At 42.6% G+C, this 22,246-nt stretch overlaps 1 protein-coding gene across 1 annotated transcript in view; it reads left to right on the forward strand.

Moving 5' to 3' along the window:
• The window catches only part of SLC23A2 (solute carrier family 23 member 2), a 258,087-nt gene that overhangs the window by 30,301 nt on the left and 205,540 nt on the right, over positions 1-22,246 (forward strand). The window contains exon 2 of the mRNA XM_040345915.1: positions 5,379-5,443. The gene's annotated coding sequence lies outside the window, so the exon portion shown is untranslated. The remainder of the gene's footprint in view (positions 1-5,378; positions 5,444-22,246) is intronic.

Consider the following 22,246-nt stretch of genomic DNA (forward strand, 5'->3'; position numbering starts at 1 on the left):
CTGTGTGCGGGGACCGCCCTGTCCGCCGACAGCTCAGCAGGGATTACGGAGGAATCCCCGCTGAGCCAAACGGGCTAACGGAGCGGATCAATTATGGATCCGCTCCGTGTGAAAGAGCCCTAAGAAACACACAATAGGACACACTAAACCCCTTTAGCTCCCCCTACTGGATAACCCCTTCAGTGCCATTGTCATTTTCACAGTAATCAGTGCATTTTTATAGCACTTTTCGCTGTAAAAATGACAATGTTCCCAATTTTTTTTCAAAAGTGTCCGATGTGTCCGCCATAATGTCGCAGTCATGAAAAAAAATCGCTGATCGCCGCCATTACTAGAAAAAAAAAAATATTAATAAAAATGCCATAAAACTATGCCCTATTTTGTAAACGCTATAACTTTTGCGCAAACCAATCAATAAACGCTTATTGCGTTTTTTTTTTTTAAATATGTAGAAGATTACGTATCGGCCTAAACTGGGGATATTTATTATAGCAAAAAGTAAAAAATATTGAATTTTTTTTTTTTTTTAATTTGTTGCTCTATTTTTGTTTATAGCGCAAAAATAAAAACCGCAGAGGTGATCAAATACCACCAAAAGAAAGCTCTATTTGTGGGAAAAAAAGGATGCACATTTTGTTTGGGAGCCACGTCGCACGACCGCGCAATTGTCAGTTAAAACGACGCAGTGCCGAATCGCAAAAAGGGGCCAGGTCCTTTACCTGCATAATGGTCCGGGTCTTAAGTGGTTAAAAAATCGAGATTGCGATTCAACTCCCCTCACGATCATAAAGAGGAACTACAGTCTTCTCACCTAATTTGTAATAAGAACCTCTTTGCCATTCTGAAGCTTCCCTTCAACCACTTTGCATATTATTTTATATATACTGTGATTCTGTTCTATCCAAATATACTGCAGAAATCTCCCTCCACTAAGCCTGGCTGAAACTATTTTAACTGTGGGCAGCTGAAGGTGCTGCCTGTTCTCTTCCTGGATTTACAGACGCACAGAGGTACATCTCCAGCTCTGCAGCTCTCATGGTCCCTCTTATGACTCGCCCCCCCCCCCCTCCCTTCCTGGCAAACTCTCAGGAGAGAGAGAGAGAGAGAGAGAGAGAGAGAGAGAGAGAGAGAGAGAGAGAGAGAGAGAGAGAGAGAGAGAGAGAGAGAGAGAGAGAGAGAGAGAGAGAGAGAGAGAGAGAGAGAGAGAGAGAGAGAGAGAGAGAGAGAGAGAGAGAGAGAGAGAGAGAGAGAGAGAGAGAGAGAGAGAGAGAGAGAGAGAGAGAGAGAGAGAGAGAGAGAGAGAGAGAGAGAGAGAGAGAGAGAGAGAGAGAGAGAGAGAGCATGATACCATTAGTCTACGCTAATGACAAGAAACGGGTGGGCTGTATAAACAAGTGGGCTGTATAATGTACTTACTGGCAGAAGAAAAAATGTTTTGCTATCCAAAGTTAAAACAACAAGGGCAGATTTAATAGATGGAAAGATGAAAAAAAAAGACTGAAGTTCGCTTTAATACAGCATTTCCCCGATTCAGAGCAGAGAGTTCTCTGCTCACAGCTGATGGCTGTCCAAAAAAATAGTCAGCCTGTCAAATTTCTCACAACATTGTCGGGTAGGCAACCTTTTGAGCACAGTGTGCCGAAAAATGTTTTCAAAGAACTTGAGCATGCCGATTTTATAATAAAAAAAATTGGCCAATTTACACTCTCCATTCCGAAAATGTTTTTTTATAAAGTAAATGCTGTAAACGACTTAGTAATGAGAAATTAACATCCTGCACTCTCACGCCTCAGATCAGCCCCAATTCCTGCAACTCCACACCTCAGATCACTGTACCCCCTGCAAATCTGTTTCACCACTGTACCCCCCCACTGTAGCGCGCTTTCTCATCTGCCCCACCAATGTTCCTCTTGTACATTTGTCTCACCTCTGTACCCCCTGCTCTTCTGCTCCACCACTGTAACCCCCTTCTCATCTGCCCCACCAATGTTCCTCTTGTACATTTGTCTCACCTCTGTACCCCCTGCTCTTCTGCTCCACCACTGTAACCCCCTTCTCATCTGTCCCACCAATACACCTCTTTCACATCAGCCCCACTGCTCTACCCCCCCCCCCGCTCATCTGGCCCAACACTAAACCCCCCTGCTCTTCTTTTGTCCCACTGCTGATACTCCTTCTCATCTGTCCCACCTCTGAACCCCTCCTGCTCACCTGTCCCACCTCTGAACCCCTCCTGCTCACCTGTCCCACCTCTGAACCCCTCCTGCTCACCTGTCCCTCCTCTGAACCCCTCCTGCTCACCTGTCCCTCCTCTGAACCCCTCCTGCTCACCTGTCCCTCCTCTGAACCCCTCCTGCTCACCTGTCCCACCTCTGAACCCCTCCTGCTCACCTGTCCCACTTCTGAACCCCTCCTGCTCACCTTTCCCACCTCTGAACCCTTCCTGCTCACCTGTCCCACCTCTGAACCCCTCCTGCTCACCTGTCCCACCTCTGAACCCCTCCTGCTCACCTGTCCCACCTCTGAACCCCTCCTGCTCACCGGTCCCACCTCTGAACCCCTCCTGCTCACCTGTCCCACCTCTGAACCCCTCCTGCTCATCTGTCCCACCTCTGAACCCCTCCTGCTCATCTGTTCCACCTCTGAACCCCTCCTGCTCATCTGTCCCACCTCTGAACCCTTCCTGCTCACCGGTCCCACCTCTGAACCCCTCCTGCTCACCGGTCCCACCTCTGAACCCCTCCTGCTCACCGGTCCCACCTCTGAACCCCTCCTGCTCACTGGTCCCACCTCTGAACCCCTCCTGCTCACCTGTCCCACCTCTGAACCCCTCCTGCTCATTTTCCCCACCGCTGTACCCCTTTCTCATCTGTGATTTGCGTGATATGCAGAGTGGTGAAAGGAAGCAGAGATGACGCATCTACCTGTCCTGGCACACTCATCCTGCTGATCCAACTCTCGCATCCAGCCCATGTACTTGTATTGGATGTATGTGATGTCACATACAAGCATCTGGAATAGATGCGCAATGATGAGCTCAGGTCAGGGGCAATTTTCTGAAAGCAGTGGGCCTGTGTGCAGGATCATAAGTTGGGCCCCCACAGCTGAGAAAAAGTGCGGCACTCTGCGCCACATGAAACGTTGGGTGTGATTTTCATTGCACTGAATACTGGCTGTGGCTTAAAGGGGTTCAGTAGTAAGTGACAAAAAGGTTCAGGAATAATTTCAACAAAGTTCCCAGAAGCTCAACAGTAATTCCACAAACGGTCACCTGATGTGGTTTTCTCAATCACAGGGAAATCCCTTCTTTCTGAGATTGGTAGTGGCAACCAAGCAAGTCCTCTTCTTCCAGATGGCAGAAGGGGATAGCAGGACTTTGATTGGCTTTAGCAGTGGCCAATGACAGTCGTCGTCCTCCTGGAAACAAGGACCCCCCCCCCCCCTTTAGCAGAACTGCACCCAATCTCTTTCCCATCACAAAAGCTGACAATCGCTGCTACAGCAAAGATAGAGAACCAAACAGTGTTTCCCATCATTTACAATGTGTAGTGCCTCCCCCTCAGTGCAGGTGTGACATGGGGAATTCTGAAATTGGAATGCATTTGTGTCTCACTGACACTTCCCTGCGCTGCTCTGCTGATGGGGGAGGAGTTGAGTGCCGGCAAAAGGAGCTTTGCGTGCCACTTGTGGCACCAGTGCCTACCCCTGGCTCAGGTGGAGATGAAGAGAAACATTGTAACATTAATTCTTCAAAAGGAAGAATTTTGATCTTAAAATGAGGTCAGTTTAACCATTTAAAGACCAAACCTTTTTCTGACACTTGTTGCTTTACAAGTTAAAAATCTGTATCTTTTTATAGAAAATTATTTAGAACCCCCAAACATTATTTTATTATATATATAATATTTTTTTTAGAAAAAATACAATTTTATGAATTAAAAAAAGACTAAATCATAAAGTTATCCCAATTCTTTTGTATAATGTGAAAGACGTTACACACTGCGAGAATCGTGATCTTTATTCTAAGCAGAAAAAAAATCGTTCTCATTTTAACCAGAATCTTGCAGCTATTGTGGACATTGGCCCAGATTCAGGTAGAGCCGCGCAATATTTGCGTGGGCAAAGGGCAAAGATTTTGCTCTGCGCCCACGCAAATATTTGGATTTGCCCGCGATTCACGGAGCAGTAGCTCCGTAAATTGCGCCGGGCGCTATGCTAATTAGCCCTGCGTAAGGGCGCCTAATGTAAATGATCCCCCTGGGGGCGGGAATCATTTAAATTAGGCGCGCTCCCGCGCCGAGCGAACAGCGCATGCTCCGTCGGGAAACTTTCCCGACGTGCATTGCGGCAAATGATGTCGCAAGGACGTCATTTGCTTCTAAGTGAATGTGAATGGCGTCCAGTGCCATTCACGAATCACTTACGTAAACGACGTGAAATTTAAATTTCACGAGCGGGAAGGGTGGCTATACTTTAGCATTGGCTGCCCCTACTATGAGAAGGGGCAGCCTTACGCTAAAGTCGCCGTACGGAAACTCCGTACCTTGCGTGCGCAGGGCCCGCGCAACTTTTGTGAATCGGTGGTAGTATGCAATTTGCATACTATACGCCGATCACAATGGCCGCGCCCCCCTAGCGGCCAACGCAAGAATGCAGCCTGAGATATGAAGGCATAAGGAGGCTTATGCCTGTCATATCCTAGGCTGCAGTCCGCGTAGCGATGTTCCTGAATCAGGGGCATTCGCTACGCGGGAGCAAAACAGCTATTGCGCCGTGCAACCTATGGTTGCGCGGGCGCAATAGCTTCTTGAATCTGGGACATTGTATTTTACACAAACATTTGAATTGACCGCTAGCTTTTAGTTTTTTTTTTTTTTTTTTTTTGTGCTGTAAATTTCTTGTTTAAAAGAACAAGCGAACTGAATTCTGGGAGCCTTGACCAGACATTATGCATGCACCAACATTTCAGCTTTTATAGTATACAAGCCCATGATGCTTAGTTTCCTGTGTATTACAGCTGGAAGGCTATAAGTTGTCATTTTCGATTTTTTTTTTTTTTATATATTTGTTTATGTAAAAGACAAAAAACACTTGGGTCACTAAGGGGCAATGTAAAATTCAGTGACTTCTTTAAAGGGGTTGTAAAGGTAAAAGTTTTTTCACCTTAATGCATCCTATGCGTTCTAGGCCACTCTGTGCAAAACGAGCTGCACAGAGGAGGTAAGTATTAAAAAAAAAAAAAAAAATCCTTTACAACCCCTTTAATTTCAGTTTACTGAAGCAGGGTGGGTAAAAGATAAATTCTACTTACCGGTATTTCTTTTTGCAGTTGTCTGTATCAATGAAAATGTATACATTTTTTTATTTTTTTTTATTAGGAATTTCTTTTGAGAGGAGCGAATGATGTCCAGCTAGCATTATGCAAATAGTGACCCAGAGAAAGGTAGGACTTTTTTCCTAAATATAATTTACAAAATGCTTCATGTGTGCTGCTCCCCCCCCCTGTCAGTCCCCATTACACTTTCCTGAGCCTGATCTTGGACCCGAGCTGTGCTGAAAAGCAGCTCCCTGCTTCCTCCTAGGCTCAGAGACAGAAGCAGAAGTAATTGGCTCCTGCTGCTGTCAATCACAGCCATTGAACAGAGAGTGGTTGAGGGGGCTGAGTCATGCTCTGTGTGCCAATGGACACAGGGCATGGCTGTAAAATGTAAATAGCCCTTCAAGCACTGCTGCGGGTTTCCTCCACCTTCACATATACCCAAAATTAATATTGCATATTTGAAACATGAACAATTTTGTTTAAGTTGTTTGATCCTAAACAATTGATTGGAAATGTTTCTTTTAGGGATGCTCCGATTAGCATTTATTTTTTTATCGGAGAGTACCAATACGTTCGGTGAAGTACTTGATGATACTAAGTACTGATGCTTTGCGGTGCCATTTGCGTCCATGCAAAATGAATGACACAAAATGCACTGCAAAGAATCGCATCCAATTTGAACAGGAATATGTTGCATCTCCTGTCCGAATCGCATGCATTTTCCCACCACTCCTGTGGGAACCCAGGCTTGTCATAGTGATTTCAGCCTGGGTTCACACAGGAGAGGTGTAAGAAACTGCATGCAATTCAGACAGGAATCTCACCACATTCCTGTTCAAATTGCATGTGATTATGTGCAGTGTGATTTGTGCCCATTCATTTTGTACCGCAAAGTATACGTTTCGGTATCTGGAGCATTTTCATGCGTGCGAGTACTCAAGTAAATACTCGATATCGGTGCATCCCTAGTTTCTTTTATAGGAAAATGCAGTGGTTTGCTTTATATACATCCACGGTTCTTACAGCTAAACTCCCACTAAGCATTAAGGGTACCATTGGTCCTTGACCAAATTTGCAATTCCATTTGCAGAAATGCTGCCCCAAACTTGCAAGGAACCTCCACCATGCTTCACAGTTGCCTGGAGACACTTGTTATTGTACTGCTCTCCAGTCCTTTTGCAATAAAACTCCTGTTACAGCCAAAAAATCTAAATTTTGACTTGTAAGTCTAGAACACCTGCTACCATTTTTCTGCACCCCATTTCCTATATTTTTACTCCTAATTGAGTCGCTTGGCCTTGTTTCCACATCAGATGTATGGCTTTTTGGCTGCAATTCTTCAGTGAACACTACTTCTGGCCAAATGTCTCCGGACGGTAGATGGGTATAGCTGTGTCCCACTGGTTTCCACCAGTTCTGTGCTGATGGCATTGCCGGACATCTTCTGATGTCAAAGTGAAGTAAACATGATGTGTTTTTCTGAATAAAAAATGTGCAGCGCTGAAATATGATACTAATTATAAACGAATACATGCAAAGGTAAATGGTGGCATTACCATATACAAATGATTAAGTGCAATAAGTGAAAAAGTGCAAAAAATCCAGAAGTAAAACCTTCTAGAAGAAGGGAGAAACTATAAATGAAAATAACCACCATATGATGGGAGAGTCCAGGTATAACTAGAAAACAAGGTCTGTTTCAACAGTGATTATATAAAGCAATCCGTGTCCACTTAACCACTTTAGCCCCGGGCCTGTTTTTCAGAGTCGGTGTTTACGAGACAAAACCATTTTTTTTTTGCTAGAAAATTACTTAAAACCCCCAAACATTATATATATTTTTTTTTCTAACACCCTAGAGAATAAAATGGAAGTCATTGCAATACTTTTTGTCACACCGTATTTGCGCAGCGGTCTTACAAGCGCACTTTTTTTGGAAAAAATTCACCTTTTTCAATGAAAAAATAAGACAACAATAAATTTGGCCCAATTTTTTTATATATTGTGAAAGATAATGTTACGCCGAGTAAAATGATACCCAACATGTCACGCTTAAAAATTGCGCCTGCTCGTGGCATGGCGTCAAACTTTTACCCTTAAAAATCTTGATAGGCGACGTTTAAAAAATTCTACAGGTTGCATTTTTTGAGTTACGGAGTAGGCCTAAGGCTAAAATTAATGCTCTCGCGCTAACGATCGCGGCGATACCTCACTTGTGTGGTTTGAATACCGTTTTCATATGTCGGCGCTACTCGCGTATACGTTCGCTTCTACGCGCGAGCTCGTCGGGACGGGGCGCTTTAAAAAATTTTTTTTTTGCTTTTCGCATTTATTTTTATTTATTTTAGAATTTTAAACACTGAAAAAAAAAAAAAAAAAAAAAAAATTAAATTATCACTTTTATTCCTATTATAAGGAATGTAAACATCCCTTGTAATAGAAAAAAAGCATGACAGGTCCTCTTAAATATGAGATCTGGGGTCAAAAAGACCTCAGATCTCATATTTGGGCTTAAATGCAAAAAAAAAAAAAAAAAATTTGGAAAATGTCATTTTTTCAAATGACAAAAAAAAAAAAATGTTTCTTTAAGACGCTGGGCGGGACTGACGTTTTGACGTCACTTCCGCCCAGCGGAGCTATGGGGACGGGCGAAGGAGATTTTTCCTTCAGTCTTGTCCCCGCTCAGCTGCCGGATGGTCGCGATCTCCTCCGCCGCTACCGACGGCTCCGGTAAGCGGCGGAGGGCGCGGGGGAGGGGGGGGGGCCCTCTCCCGCCACCGATAATGGCGATCTCGCGGCGAATCCGCCGCGGAGACCGCCATTATCGTTAACACTGCCGCCCACAGAAGAGATGAATATCTCGATTGTGGCAGCAGCTGCTGCCGTTACCGAGATATTCATCTCTAAAGTGAGGACGTATAACGACGGTGGGCGGTCGGCAAGTAGTTAAAGGGGTACAAAAGGTTTGCAGATTATTTAAACAGAAACAAACATGTCATACTTGCCTTCACTGTGCAGTTCGTTTTGCACAGAATGGCCCTGAATATTGTCTTCTGGGGTCCCACGGCAGCTCTCACTCCTCTCCGCAAGAGCTCACCCCCACTGGGAAGCGCTCTCACAAGGGGGTTAGATGCCAATTGTATGACTCTGCCCTGCCCCCTGGTGGACACGTCATTGGATGTGATTGACAGCAGCAGGAGCCAATGGCTGTGCTGCTATCAACCATCCAATGAAGAGCTGACAAGACCAGGGGGAAAGCAACGCGGGATCGCGCACACAGAGATTCAGGGCTCAGGTAAGTAAAAAGGGGGCTCAGGGGGGCCAGTGACTGCAAGGTGTTTTTTCACCTTAATGCATAGGTGAAAAAACACGAAGGTTTACAGCCCCTTTTAAGGAGTCACCGTGATGCGTGCGTCCACCACCCAGAAGAGAGAGTAAACACTCTTACCAGAATGTATGGACTTAAATGAGTCAAATAAGCATGAGGCTGGAAATGTCAGGATGATGGTCGAATCGGTGATCTCCAGGGGTTTGACACAGCAACTCCCCTACACCAACCAACCCTCTTGGTAGATTATGGATGAAATATGTGTATGTCAACTGTATCTGGATTTTATGAATATATTATGAATGTAGAATGTTCCAATTTGTATTTGATGTAGTAGAAAACCATAAACAAAAAAAATTACTGAATTGACAAAAAAAAAAAAAAAAAAAAGATTATGGACTCCAACATTTATAGAAAACAAGAAACTTCCACATAGTGTAAAACCGTCTTGATAAAGAATTTATTTAAAAGGTAGAAAACTTGCAACAATTCTTAAAGGGTCACTAAAGGAAACATATTATTTTTTTTTGCTGAAATGACTGTTTACAGGGTATATAGACATAATAGTTAACTGATTCCTTTATAAAATGATTAAAAATAGATAAAAAATCATATAATGTACCTCCAGTTTAGTTTGATTTTTGCTGTTGTTTCCTGGTTCTCTGATGTACAGAGCCAGAGAGCAGTGAAGGTTTTGCAAAACGAAACTGGATTGGTGCTGAGGGGTTTTAGACACACCTCCTTGATTAGTCACCACAGTGAGAAATCTCCCAGCACTGTGGTGATCAGGAAACAGACAACCAGGAAGTGTCCAGAACAGAGAGGAATTACAGCAACATCAAAGCAAAAACGAACAATGAGGACATGAAACCAGGACTGCAGTAAGGTAAAGGAAGCTATTTAGCTAAAAAAAAAAAATCCTTTAGTGACCCTTTAAGTAATAAGCATCAACGTGATCTCTCCATAGCAGTGATCACATAGAAATTCAAAAGGAGCAAAGTCATGTAGCGGGCTCATACAGACCCAACTCGTTTTATACACAAAGACTTCAATTGGGGTATGAGTCCAAGTCCATTTATTGTATATAGATGAAATAATCAGTCACAATTAATATACCCATGTACAATGTTTCCCTATATGGCACCAACCCGGAACAATGTCTGTCATGGCGCCTGGTGTGCATTTTACGCCTACCGATGGCAGCGATACACATGCCAGGCAAAGAACCTGGCATGCGGGCCACCCCTCGATCTAACAGACTACGTAGCCTAGATCCACGATCTCGCAATAACATGGAAGGGCACGCATGCCCAATTCAACAGGCAGTACGCAGGTCAACATTCACCAATCAAACCGGTCAATGTCCTGCACTCCAAGCCTCTGCCCGATCTGACAGGTGTACATCATGCATGCAAACATTAACTGCTGTAATGTTGGGGTGATTTAGCATCTGGGTAGAGCATACCAGTGAGCAGCAGAGTCCACGCCAGTTGTGCTTTTTAAGGGTTTGTTGACCCACTTTTATTAAAAGAAAGAAAAACGTCCATCCAGACTTTCCCACGCAGGGGGTTTCAAGTTTCTACAGCAATAAAGAAATGGTCAAACGAAAATGCCAAGCCACATGGCTTTCTTCAGAAATACAGCCCCTAGGCTTACACTTCAGCCCTCTTGGCCACGTACCAAAGTACCTGTACAATCACTGTACCTTCTCTCAGCTTCTGTGCTGCTCAGCCCACAGCTTTGGGTCCTCTGTCTATACCATGCAGACCTGCATGCTTCTCCCTTGCTTGCCTGGACTCCTTGGGAGGGTGGAGTCCAGAACACTGGTCTTGACTCTACTATAAGCCCAGGACCCACCTGCTCAATCAACCAGCCAGACTCCTGGCTGTTTCCAAAACCCGGTCCCAGGATTGGAGATTCCTGCCTATTGGAGAGTCCTGGGCGACCATTACCAGGACAGGGAACTGTACTATCACACTGCTTATACCTTGGAAAATAGGAAATAAGTACACACATGATCTAAATACTATACGGGTAATTTGCATTATACATACATAAAATAAAAATTATGTGTTTTTTCACCTGCTGCATTAAGTTTCCTGGCCAACCACTGCATCAGTGTTGCTAGTTTTTCTGTGCTTCAAAAGAGCACAAACGGCACATCTTGAAGCCCCAGTCTGCTTTGAAATCTTTGCCTGGAAGAGACCTTGCTGATGCAGTAGAACTGCCTTGTGTCTTGTTGCTGTACTCGGTCTTGCCATGGTGTATGACCTGTGACCCGAAACTGTCTTCCATAACCTCACCTCAAGCCTTGTACACACGCACGGTTTTCTCGGCCAGAAGCGGCAAGAAAACTGCTGGCAGAGCTTTCTTGCCAAGTAAAACGCACGTGTGTACGAGGCTTTGAGGTTTCTCGTCGAGAAAACTGCCCAGAATCTAGACGAGAAAAATAGAGAACCTGCTCTCTATTTTCTCGTTGTGTTTTCCTGCCGAGAAACCCGAGAGTGTGTATACTTATCTGTATTCATTGAAAACCTGCGCATGCTGGAAATGACTTTGACGCATGCGCGGTAGCTTCCAAGGCATAGGTAGGATGAAGCAAGATGGCAGCGACGGCATCGAATGTGACGAGCGCATGCTCGTCGATGACGTCACCGTGTTCGTGCCATTCAAAAGAACGGGGTTTCTTTTGAATCGTACGTGTGTACACTCGGCTGGCAAGAAAATCTTGCCAGAAATCTTGTCAGTAAAAACTAAGTTTTTTTCCTGACGAGAATCCCGGCCGTGTGTACAGGACTTTAGTAGCAGAGTTTGTCTGTTCCTCGCCCAGTTTTAAGCCTTCTACACAGCTGTTCCTGTTTCAGTTGATGACTGTGTTTAAGCCTACATATAAAATTGATGATCATTAACTCCTGCTTGGTATAATTTGTTATTGGTATACCTTACTTTAATCCTACAAAATCCCTGATTGTGTGCAAGTGTAAGAATTGATGCTGGTTTGAAGACAAAGGGGTAGCCCCACCAAATATTTGATTTTAGATTTTTCTTCTGTTCGCTCACTTTGCATTTTGTAAATTTTGATAAAAATAAACAATTAAAGTGTATCTGTTTTAAAAATTGTTACTTTACAGCATTTCTTCACACCTGCCTAAAACTTTTGCACATTACTGTCTATCCAGGTTTTAGAGCAGCATATGCTCAGTTTGTAGATGTTTATAGAGAGTTGTTAAAAGGAGAGAGGATGCTACACCATGGTAAACATGGCCCTGTCCCAACTTTGTTTGAGACATGTTGCTGCCATCTGTTTTAAAATACCTTTTTTTTTCTTTAAATGGAACAGTTTAAACATTTTGGGCCAGATTCACAGAGCAAGTACGCCGGCGTATCTACTGATACACCGGCGTACTTTCAAATTTGCTGCGTCGTATCTTTAGTTTGAATCCTCAAATCAAGATACGACGGCTTCTGGCTTCGATCCGACAGGCGTACGGCTTAGTACGCCTTCGGATCGTACGTGCAATACTTTGGCGCCCGCTGGGTGGAGTTCGCATCGTTTTCCGTGTCGGGTATGCTAATTAGCTTTTTCCGTCGATCCACGAAGGTACGCGCGGCCGTCGCATTCTCTTACGTCGTCGCTAGTCGGCTTTTCCCAGCGTATAGTTAAAGCTGCTATTTTGCGGCGTATAGATAGACTTGCCATGTTAAAGTATGGCCGTCGTTCCCGCGTCGAATTTTAAATTTTTTTTTTTTTTTGCGTAAGTCGTCCGTGAATAGGAAAGGACGTAACTCACGTCTAAGTTAAAAAAAATTACGTCAGTTCGACGTCATTTCGCGCAAAGCACGGCAGGAAATTTCAAAACGGAGCATGCGCAGTTCAATTGGCGGGGGGGGCGCGCTTCATTTAAATTAATCACGCCCCCTACTCGCCCAATTTGAAATACGCGCCGAGAGATACACTACGCCGCCGTAACTTACGGCGCAAAATCTTCCTGGATTCGACTTAGAGCCAGGTAAGATACGGCCGCGTAGCGTATCTCTGATACGCTGCGCCTGGGCAATTCTATGTGAATCTGGCCCAAAGTTTTCTATCGAGACTAAAATATGAGTTCATTGCATTCTATTCTTTTATGTCGATTTTTCACAGCATAGCAACTCTTTTGAAATTGTGATTGTACAATACTCGCTGTAAAAAGCTGTCCCCTGCAGTTTTCCCTTTCTGCCACTAGATGTCCTCTTTCCTTTAGGTTGTATGATGGGTGGCTTTTTTAACCCACTTTCTGTAAACCTAGCACTACTGGCTCTGTTTGACTGAACAGAAGCAGCAAGTTGATACATATGTGCTGCTCTGTCCATGAAAAAAAGGCTGCTGCATGAGGACAAGGACCTGTGACGTCATAGGGCCAGCCAGACTAAGCAAAACGTGGTTGGGGGGCATTATTTTGAGTTTAATTTAAATTTGCATGCACTTAAAGTGAAAACAAGTTTAAAAATTGTTGAACATATTCCCTGAATAGGTCACTTTTAAATAAATTACCTATCTGCAGCCATCATCATTATTGGCAGACCTTCCTTTTATAATCTCCCTTTTTCCTCTTCAAATTGACATCAGCAAATCGCACCAGGAGCTTCTTCTATTATTTCCTGAATGGTGCATTGGTAAGATTAATGTGCCTTCACAGGCTAGGTGTGCTCTGGGTGGGTAGAGTTAAAATTACACCATTTTTTACTTTAGATGGGTAAAACCGTTATTGGGGTTTTATCGCCGTCTGTCTCCCATTCTTCTCCCCTACTGTCCTGATGACGGCTCTAATTTTTTTTTTTTAAAGCTTCCTTTCCCCCCCTATTTTCAATGGTCAATAGGACATAAAGTGAGAGCGAATCTTCCCCAGGGAAGAGATTTAACTTGATACTCCCATTTAATACTTTGTATATGGTCGCAGCAGATTTTAGATTCCTTTAGAAATCTGAGAATAGCTACTGAAATATGAATATAATGCTCATGTATTGGAAACAGTCCAATCTCTATCACTCCTAAGCTACAGCCATTGTTTTCTTCCAGACCGCAGGGAAGCTGAGCAGTATTTAATCCTCATCCTATAGTTCCTTCTGATGGTGACGCTTTTCTAGCCCAGTGCTGGAATGTGAAATAGTTTCATGTTCTTTAACCTGTTAATAGCCAGGTCTAAAACTGTACTAGCATATACACAGATGGATATACAGCCTTTTCTACTAATTTACTTAGGATAAATGATCTGGGGGGGGGAATTTCATATAGGTTCGTGGATATGCCGGTCAGGTTTGGTAGTCAATGCTTGGGGTCATGATTATGCCTTTTTAACTGTACCTTTTTTACCTGATGCTTGCATACCTGCTCCTATCTTTTCTACATATCTGTACTCTGGACTGCTGCTTTTATCTCACATACTCTATGAAAGTAATAGGTTTATGGATGGAAATGTCTAACCTGAACCAACCAGTCCCAGGTGCACCACACAACAATTCCATCTGGTGTATGTGGCTTTCTCCCGTATGCCAGATGAGGCCCACACTCGTGAACCAGTTTGTTCTAGACGGATCACAAATCCAATCGGCTTGTCATGGCTACACTTGAGATCGTCTTCAGTTTGCGGCAAAGACTGCAGGAAAAGTGACTCTTCTGCACAATTCTATGGCCATTGGTTTTAGCAGTTATGGTGCCCACACAGATTTCAATTCTATCACTTAATAAATTGATGATTGATCTTTTGTCTCAACCAAAAATCAAACCTTTTATTGTAATAAAAAATAAAATAAAAAATGAATTCCAGGTCTGGTATATTTTTACATAGTGTGACATGGAGGGCTTATAAAAGTAAATGGTCTTTATTGGTCTCAAACAGGCAAACACAAATGGCTTTCTTCAGAAAAAGTAATGCAAACCATTCACAGCCCGGAACACGGTTCTCTGCCGGCCCCACACTGGGTCTTGGGGTTCCCACTTGTTTTTTGGTACAAGGCAAGATGCAGGAGCACAGAAAAACTAGTCCAGCCTTGTTCACAGCTATGAACCACTCCACGTGACCGTTCTAATTTCTGTACTTTCTTATTGCTGCTTTTCAAGACTCCCTGGCATGTGGCTTAACCCATTGAGGACCAGGGTCCCTGTAATCCGGGTTTGGAGGTTCTTTTTTCACCCAAAGGTCTCTCCAAACCTCTGCATTCTAGGTCACTAATGAGGACTCCAGAGAGTACTAAAGATCAGTCCTCTTCCCCTCTATAACTGGACTACCCCGGAACCCCTCACCCTGCATAGGTGAGAACCCCTGAGTACTAGCAATGTCTCTTGAGCTCACCCTTAAAGGGGCCACAGCCCACACACTAGTGAAATATACCTGTCATCCAGAACACACTTCCAGTGCCCTATGCAATAGTTACATTGGTCCAATATGGAGCAATGTATGTACCATACCTGGTCAATCCCCTGGAAGCTGGAATACACTGAAGTGGACACCAATACTCCAGTGATCTCCACTTGCTTCCAGGTCCTGTGTTGTTTAGGTGGTCTGATTGTGAACACAGGAGGATGGCTGTTTGGCACGGGTGCCATTCATAAAATGCTTTGCATTTTCTGAATGAATACAAACTCTCTCTGACTGGAAAACATGGAGGGTGTTAATTCGGGGAATGCAAAACAAAAAAAAAACATTCTTTGAATGGTGTCTATGCTGAATGGACAACCTCCCCCTGTGTTCACAATGCATTAGACCACCTGCTCGACCTCTTGTGTTCACAATGCAAGAGAGCAGCCACTCCGTTCTCATCACTGCCCTGCTACTCCAGCATTTCCAATCAGAGGGCGCTTTGCATTTAGAAAATTAAAATGCATCTCTGAATGGTCCCTGTGATGAGCGGTCAACTTTTTGTGTTGAATGCATCAGGCCGAGTTCTCAGCAGAGGACTTGAAAGCAAGTGGAGATCACTGGATGAGTGGTGTCTACTACTACTACTACTTGACTACACTAACTCTTCTTGGTATCAAATGATAGTGTATGCATGGGCCAAGCTGGGATATTGTTTGTTTTTTTTATTTTTATTTTATTTTTATTTTAAACAGCCATGTTGTCTAGTAAGTGATATCTGGCTGCATTGGAGTCAGATGAGTATAAGACTGGTAGGGTGGGCATGAGGCATAGGTGACTACTTATATACAGTAAGTGTGCAGTTGAATACTTTCTAGACAAAATGCAATGAATTGGATATTTGCTGGGTTTGGTGCTTTAAACAAACTTCATTAAGTTTAGTAATGCATTGCTCGGCCAAATTCCCATCTTCTCTGGGTCCTTAATAACCGGGAGATTTTGAAGCCAGGTGGGAAAGGAGACTGAGAGGTGGGGTATCTGCGGCCCAAACACTGCTTTTACCCACAACCTCCACACCCCTTAAATCTCAATAGTTCTAGCTGAGCCTCACTACATACCTATTGGGGTTGTCAATTTATGGCCACTTGGCAGTAGACATGAACAACCCTTCCTTTACATGTCTGCCAATATAGATTAGGTTCTAACTGCCATGGGTTTAAACAAATCTGTAGGCGTATAGGAGACACAATGTTCATATGTCACCAGCTCTCAACACGTTAGAATCCCCACTGCACCTATGTGACGTGTGTGTTGATTTCAGACTGCTTTATGTAATTTAAACAAAATGATTGAGCTGGCATATAGAGTTCTCAGAGGCTGCAAACAAAATTTGTATAAAATGAGAAACCCACTGTTCATCATTCTAAAGAAGTGCCCACTGGGCGCTTAAACCCCCTTCCTAACCAGCCCATTTTCAGCTTTCAGCACTGTCACACTTTGACAATTACTCAGTCATGCAACACCATACGCATATCATTTTTCACACAAATAGAGCTTTCTTTTTGTGGTATTTAATCGCCACTTTTTTTTTTTTATGTGCAATAAATAAAAAAAAAAATGGTGTAAAACAAAATGCATTTTTCTTAATTTCTGTTATAAAATGTAGAACTTTGATAATGTTTCTTAAGTTCTGACCAAAAATTATACTGCTACATATCTTTGGTAAAAATAACCCAAATCGGTGTATATTATTTGGTCTTTGTGAAAGTTAGAGTCTACAAGCTATGGTGCGAATCATTGAAAATGTATCACACCTGATGTACTGATGGCCTATCTCATTTCTTGAGACACTAACAAGCTAAAAATGTACAGATACCCCCCAAATGACCCATTTTTGGAAAGTAGACATTCCAAGGTATTGATTAAGAGGCATGGTGAGTTTTTTTCACTTATTTCCCTCAAAATTCTTTGCAAAATATGTGGCACAGATGAAGCACTGCTGAGCACTTGTAATAGATAAAAAAAAAACCCAAGCAGCCTCAGGCTGCAGCTTCTCCCTCCTCTTCTCACTCGATCGGTGTGAGGAGAGGAGAGAACCGGACATGACGCCAGTTTGTTGACTGTGATCGCGCTGTCATTGGACGGAGCGATCACGTGGTTAAGGACTGCTGGGATTGGCCCTTTACCCCGAGCCGTGACACGCCGGGTCCTGAGAACCCGGCAAGCACGGACACTTTTATATGCATGCCCCAGGGGGAGCGCGATTTTGGGAGAATGTAATTGGATGCCCTCCCAAAATTATCCAACTGTAGCGGTCATTCAGCTATGGCCCGGTTGGCAAGTGGTTACGTTCATTTTGAAATGTTAATTTTTGTCTCTTGAATCTAGAATCAAAGCCTCGCAAAGTAATTTATTCCAAACATCATTCGGGAATAATATAAAAACTATCATGCTTCGGTCCACGTAACACCCACTTCACAATGTGAAAAAATTAAGATAAAAATTTGTCAATGACAGAGATAGGAAAAAAAAAAAAATAAGGCACATTCAAGTGTCTATATACAGTGTGTATATTTGTATTTTTATATAAATAAAATATATACAGTACACCCTCACATTTTTGTAAATATTTTATTATATCTTTGCATGTGACAACACTGAAATTTTTTTACTTTGCCACAATGTAAAGTAGTGAGTGTACAGCTTGTATAACAGTGTAAATTTGCTGCCCCCTCAAAATAACTAAACACATGTCTAAACCGCTGGCAACAAAAGTGAAAATTTCCAAATTGAGCCCAATTAGCCATTTTTCCTCCCCATGTCATGACTTGTTAGTGTTACAAGGTCTTGGGTGTGAATGGGGAGCAGGTGTGTTAAATTTGGCGTTATCGCTCTCACTCTCACTCTCATACTGATCCCTGGAAGTTAATCATGGCAAAGAACTCTCTGAGGATCTGGAAAAAATAATTGTTGCTCTATATAAAGATGGCATAGGCTATAAAGAAGGTTATACTTTGGTGGGAATGGATATATGTCTGTAAGGTATACAGGCTTATTTTTTTATTGTATAGTGTTTTCAGTACCATAGCCAGGTATGTGACATCTGTTTGAGGACAATTGTCTTTCTGCGGATATACTGCTGGTTCTTATCCTGTTATTGGCCTTGACTCTGCTCTTTGCTGTGCGGACCATCTCTGCTGTTGATGGCTCTTTTTTTTGTTTTGTACTTTTTGTTTACTGCATTGTCTGTTTATAAACTTTTTGAAAATTACCTATAAAAAGAATTGGCAAAAAATCAATAGAATACTGGTACTGAGATTGGTAACATATTGTAAGAATAAAATCTTGGTCTTTGGTTAGATGTTATTACATTGTAAAATATGAGGTTGTCTGTAATATTTCAGCACGTCACTTTTTTTTCAGGGCAGTACCAGCCCTGCACTCTGCCTTCAACTTTCCAGTTCACTTATTTTGTATTTAATGATTTTAAATAAATCATAAACTGCAGTAAGATATTTATTTGTATGTATAGCCAGCTGAGAGTACAGCTCCTGGCAACAATTAATCTAATATTTACTTGTATTAAGGTATTTTAATTTTTATGTTTGAATGAGCAGACCTTTTGGGACGTTTATTTTTTTTTATTATTATTTAATTTTTTACGACTTGAAGATTTCTCTTCAGTACGTGAGCATCCTCTCCATAGGCGGTGAATGGCAGCTCTTTCTCGTATGCACCATGAGAGAGAAAAAAATGAGCCAAAATTTGACCCTGGTTTCCTGAAGAAATGGTTCCTAATGCCAGTAAAATAAGATCTCCTGCTAGCTGTAATTGTCCATCCTATAGCAATGTACACCTGTGTTTAGCCTGTCGTATGCACGGCTTTTTCTTATTGCTCGTTTTAGAACAAATATCTCTCTTTTTATGCTCGTCATTTGGATGCTTCACAAAGTAATTATCAGATTTACAAACTGAATATGTTCCCATTAATCAAATATACAGTGTGGTTATTATTAACAAAGTAAAATGCAAAACTTCCAGTTAGAAGGGTCCTCTTTGTTTGAAATGTGTAATAGAAAAAAGGGGACCTTATAAATATATCTAATATAAAAAGGAGGAGTCGCACTAATTAGTTGAAAATTTGCAAGTGAATAATACCATGTGAATAATAATGTGCAAATTTTAAAAAACGTGAACCAAAATGATCATAACAGATAAAAAAGGTGCACTAGATGACTAGTGAAAAAGAGGAAACAAATCCAATCAAAATAAATTAAATTGAAAAAAAAACACAGTCCCAAATAAGTGGTAAGGAAAGTCCCAAGGTGTAGATTAAATCTACAGTATTGTGATGACTGACGGACAGGAGACCTCCACCAACGGTAAACACTGACTCTTACCACAAGGCAAGCATAAAACAGCAAAAACGATTTCCACTCTCCACTGAAGAAACAGACTCAATCATCTATCCACAGGAGTTTCTCTTAGTTAGCAGCCCAATTGTATGTTCCAGCATATAAGAGGAGAAAATCAAAGAGGACCCATAGCGTGATACTGCTTTTAAAAGGTTTAATAGAAAAGCCAAATATTGCACTTACATGAGTCCGAGAAATAACAGGCATTTAGAGGAAAAAACACAGCCGGCCGGTCTGTGTGTGAAGCGTGTGCCCAGGAAATCCGGGGTCCTCATGTGTGTAACGCGGTGACGTCAAAGCGCCGCCTCCCAACGTTTCGTCTACAAACAGACTTGGTCACGGGATGAGGAGGCGCTTCACGTCACCGCATTAAATAAAAAACAAGAAAAGAAGAAGGCGTGGCTAAACAGTGAGACGGACCTGTCGCTCAGCACACGTCCTCCATCTTAGTTGATGGAAAACTATCAGCGAATGCCAATACAGTATCGCCCAACAGGGCGGGACATCTAATCCCACTTCGAGATCATTAGGAAAAGGTGTCACACCCGTGTTTATCCATTCTTATCATTACATTTGCGATTTATTATGGCACATAAAAAATAATAGAAACAGAAGGAATTATCCAACTATTTGTGTGTAAAGGGAACAGATTAAAAGACTTTCCTTTTAATTGTAGCATTCCGTCCCCACTAAGGGATAAAATAAATATATCTGGTTGTAGGTTTCAAGTAATACTTTTTTCTTTCTTGTTATTAAAGTACATCTAAACCTTACTGATTGATTGACATTTTGTATATGTTACTATTAAATATTTTAGGTTTTTCACTAGGAAACGTCTAACATTTTGAGCTTGAAACAACTTGTGCCCACAAAGAATGTAGCATTGATTTTCTAGTGGGCATCCGGTTTATGTGTGCAATTGGCATGACACCTTTTCATCACTTTCTAGTACCATGGAGACTGTAGGTTGACCTATACTTTCTATGATTTCTCGGTGCCGGTGGAGGCCTTGTCTGAAGGAGCCAGCGGAGTAGCTATGTAGGGAAGATAAATGAAAATCCGGGAGCACTTTAGGCTGTTATTAACGGGGATATGTCTATATAAGTTATGTGAGCACAACCCCCTCTAGACCTGGAAGGGTGGCAGCGCTACTGATAATTATATTGCCGATATATAAAACTAACCCAAAGAAGGGAAGTGACTTGCTTAATGTATTCCTTAAGCATCAACTGCTAGGTTTGGAAAGAAATCAGAGACCGAGATTATATTGATTTTTGGTATCCACAGTTAATACTTCAACACATAAATTGTTTAAAATGGTTTCATTTTGATATGCTTTCAGGTGAAAGAACTTTTTATCGTTAAGCCCAGGTTCACACTGGGCTGTGGGAATGAAGCCATGCGGAAAAAAATTGTGTTTCAGATAATATCGGAAAAACTGTCATGATCGGCTCTCAAAACCTCTGTACTAAAGATCCGATTATCATACTATTGTGTCAAAAGTACTATTTTACGTCCAATTTTTGGATCGTGTGTATGAGCTATAAGTCACTATTGAGACCAGAGAACTAGTACAGTGAGGAAAACACACAGAGGTCAAACATTTCTTGTAGTTGGCCACCAGGCTGACGTTTGGTAACTTCAACCTTCAGCTCCCGCAACATATTTTCTATGGTATTAAGTTCTGGAGACTGGCTTGGCCACTCCAGGACCTTAAAGGGGTTGTAAAGGTAAAACAAATTTTTTCCCTAAAATAGCTTCCTTTACCTTAGTGCAGTCCTCCTTCACTTACCTCATCCTTCTGTCTGTAACTCCACACAGTAATGCAAGGCTTTCTTCCTGGTGTGGAGTGTCGTGCTCGCGCCCTCCCTTGGACTACAGAAGAGTCAGGACGCCCACTAACACACAGCTCCTTTCTCTATATGCAATGTAGAGAGCGTCCTGACTCTCCTGCTCACCCCCTCCCCCCTCAAGTGAGGGGGCAAGCACGACACTCCACACCAGGGAGAAATCCTTGCATTACTGTGTGGAGTTACAGACAGAAGAACAGGAAGTGAGGATTTCCCAGAAGAAATAAGGACATTTTAAAAGCAAAATCAAAGGATGAGGTAAGTGAAGGAGGACTGCACTAAGGTAACGGAAGCTATTTAGGGAAAGAAAATGTTACCTTTACATCCCCTTTAATGTGTTTCTTGAGCCACTCCTTTGTTGCCTTGGCCGTGTGTTTTGGGTCTTTGTAATGCTGGAATACCCATCCATGACCCAATTTTAGGGAAGTTCTCACCCAAGATTTAACGGTACACAGGCCCTGTCTATTATCCCTTTTGATGCAGTAAAGTTGTCCTGTCCCCTTAGCAAAAAAAAATGCCCCCAAAGCATAATGTTTCCACCTCCATGTTTGACGGTGGGGATGGTGTACTTGGGGTCATAGGCAGCATTGCTCCTTCTCCAAACACGGCATGTTGAGTTGATGCCAAAAAGCTTGATTTTGTATCTCGTCTGACCACAACACTTTCACCCAGTTGTCCTCTGACTGAATCATTCAGATGTTCACTTGCAAAATTCAGACGGGCCTGTATGTGTGCTTTCTTGAGCAGGGGGACCTTACGGGGTCTGCAGGATTTCAGTCCTTCATGGCGTAGTGTGTTACCAATTGTTTTCTTGGTGACTATGGTCCGAGCTGCCTTGGGATCATTGACAAGATTCTCCCGTGTATTTCTTGGCTGAATCCTCACTGTTCTCATGATCATTGACTCCATGAGTTGAGATCTTGCATGGAGCCCCAGACTGAGAGAGATTCACAGTTGTTGTGTTTCTTCCCTTTTAGCGAATAATCACACAAACT

Source organism: Rana temporaria, chromosome 3 (genome assembly GCF_905171775.1).
Source record: "Rana temporaria chromosome 3, aRanTem1.1, whole genome shotgun sequence".
Taxonomy (NCBI): Eukaryota; Metazoa; Chordata; class Amphibia; order Anura; family Ranidae; genus Rana; species Rana temporaria.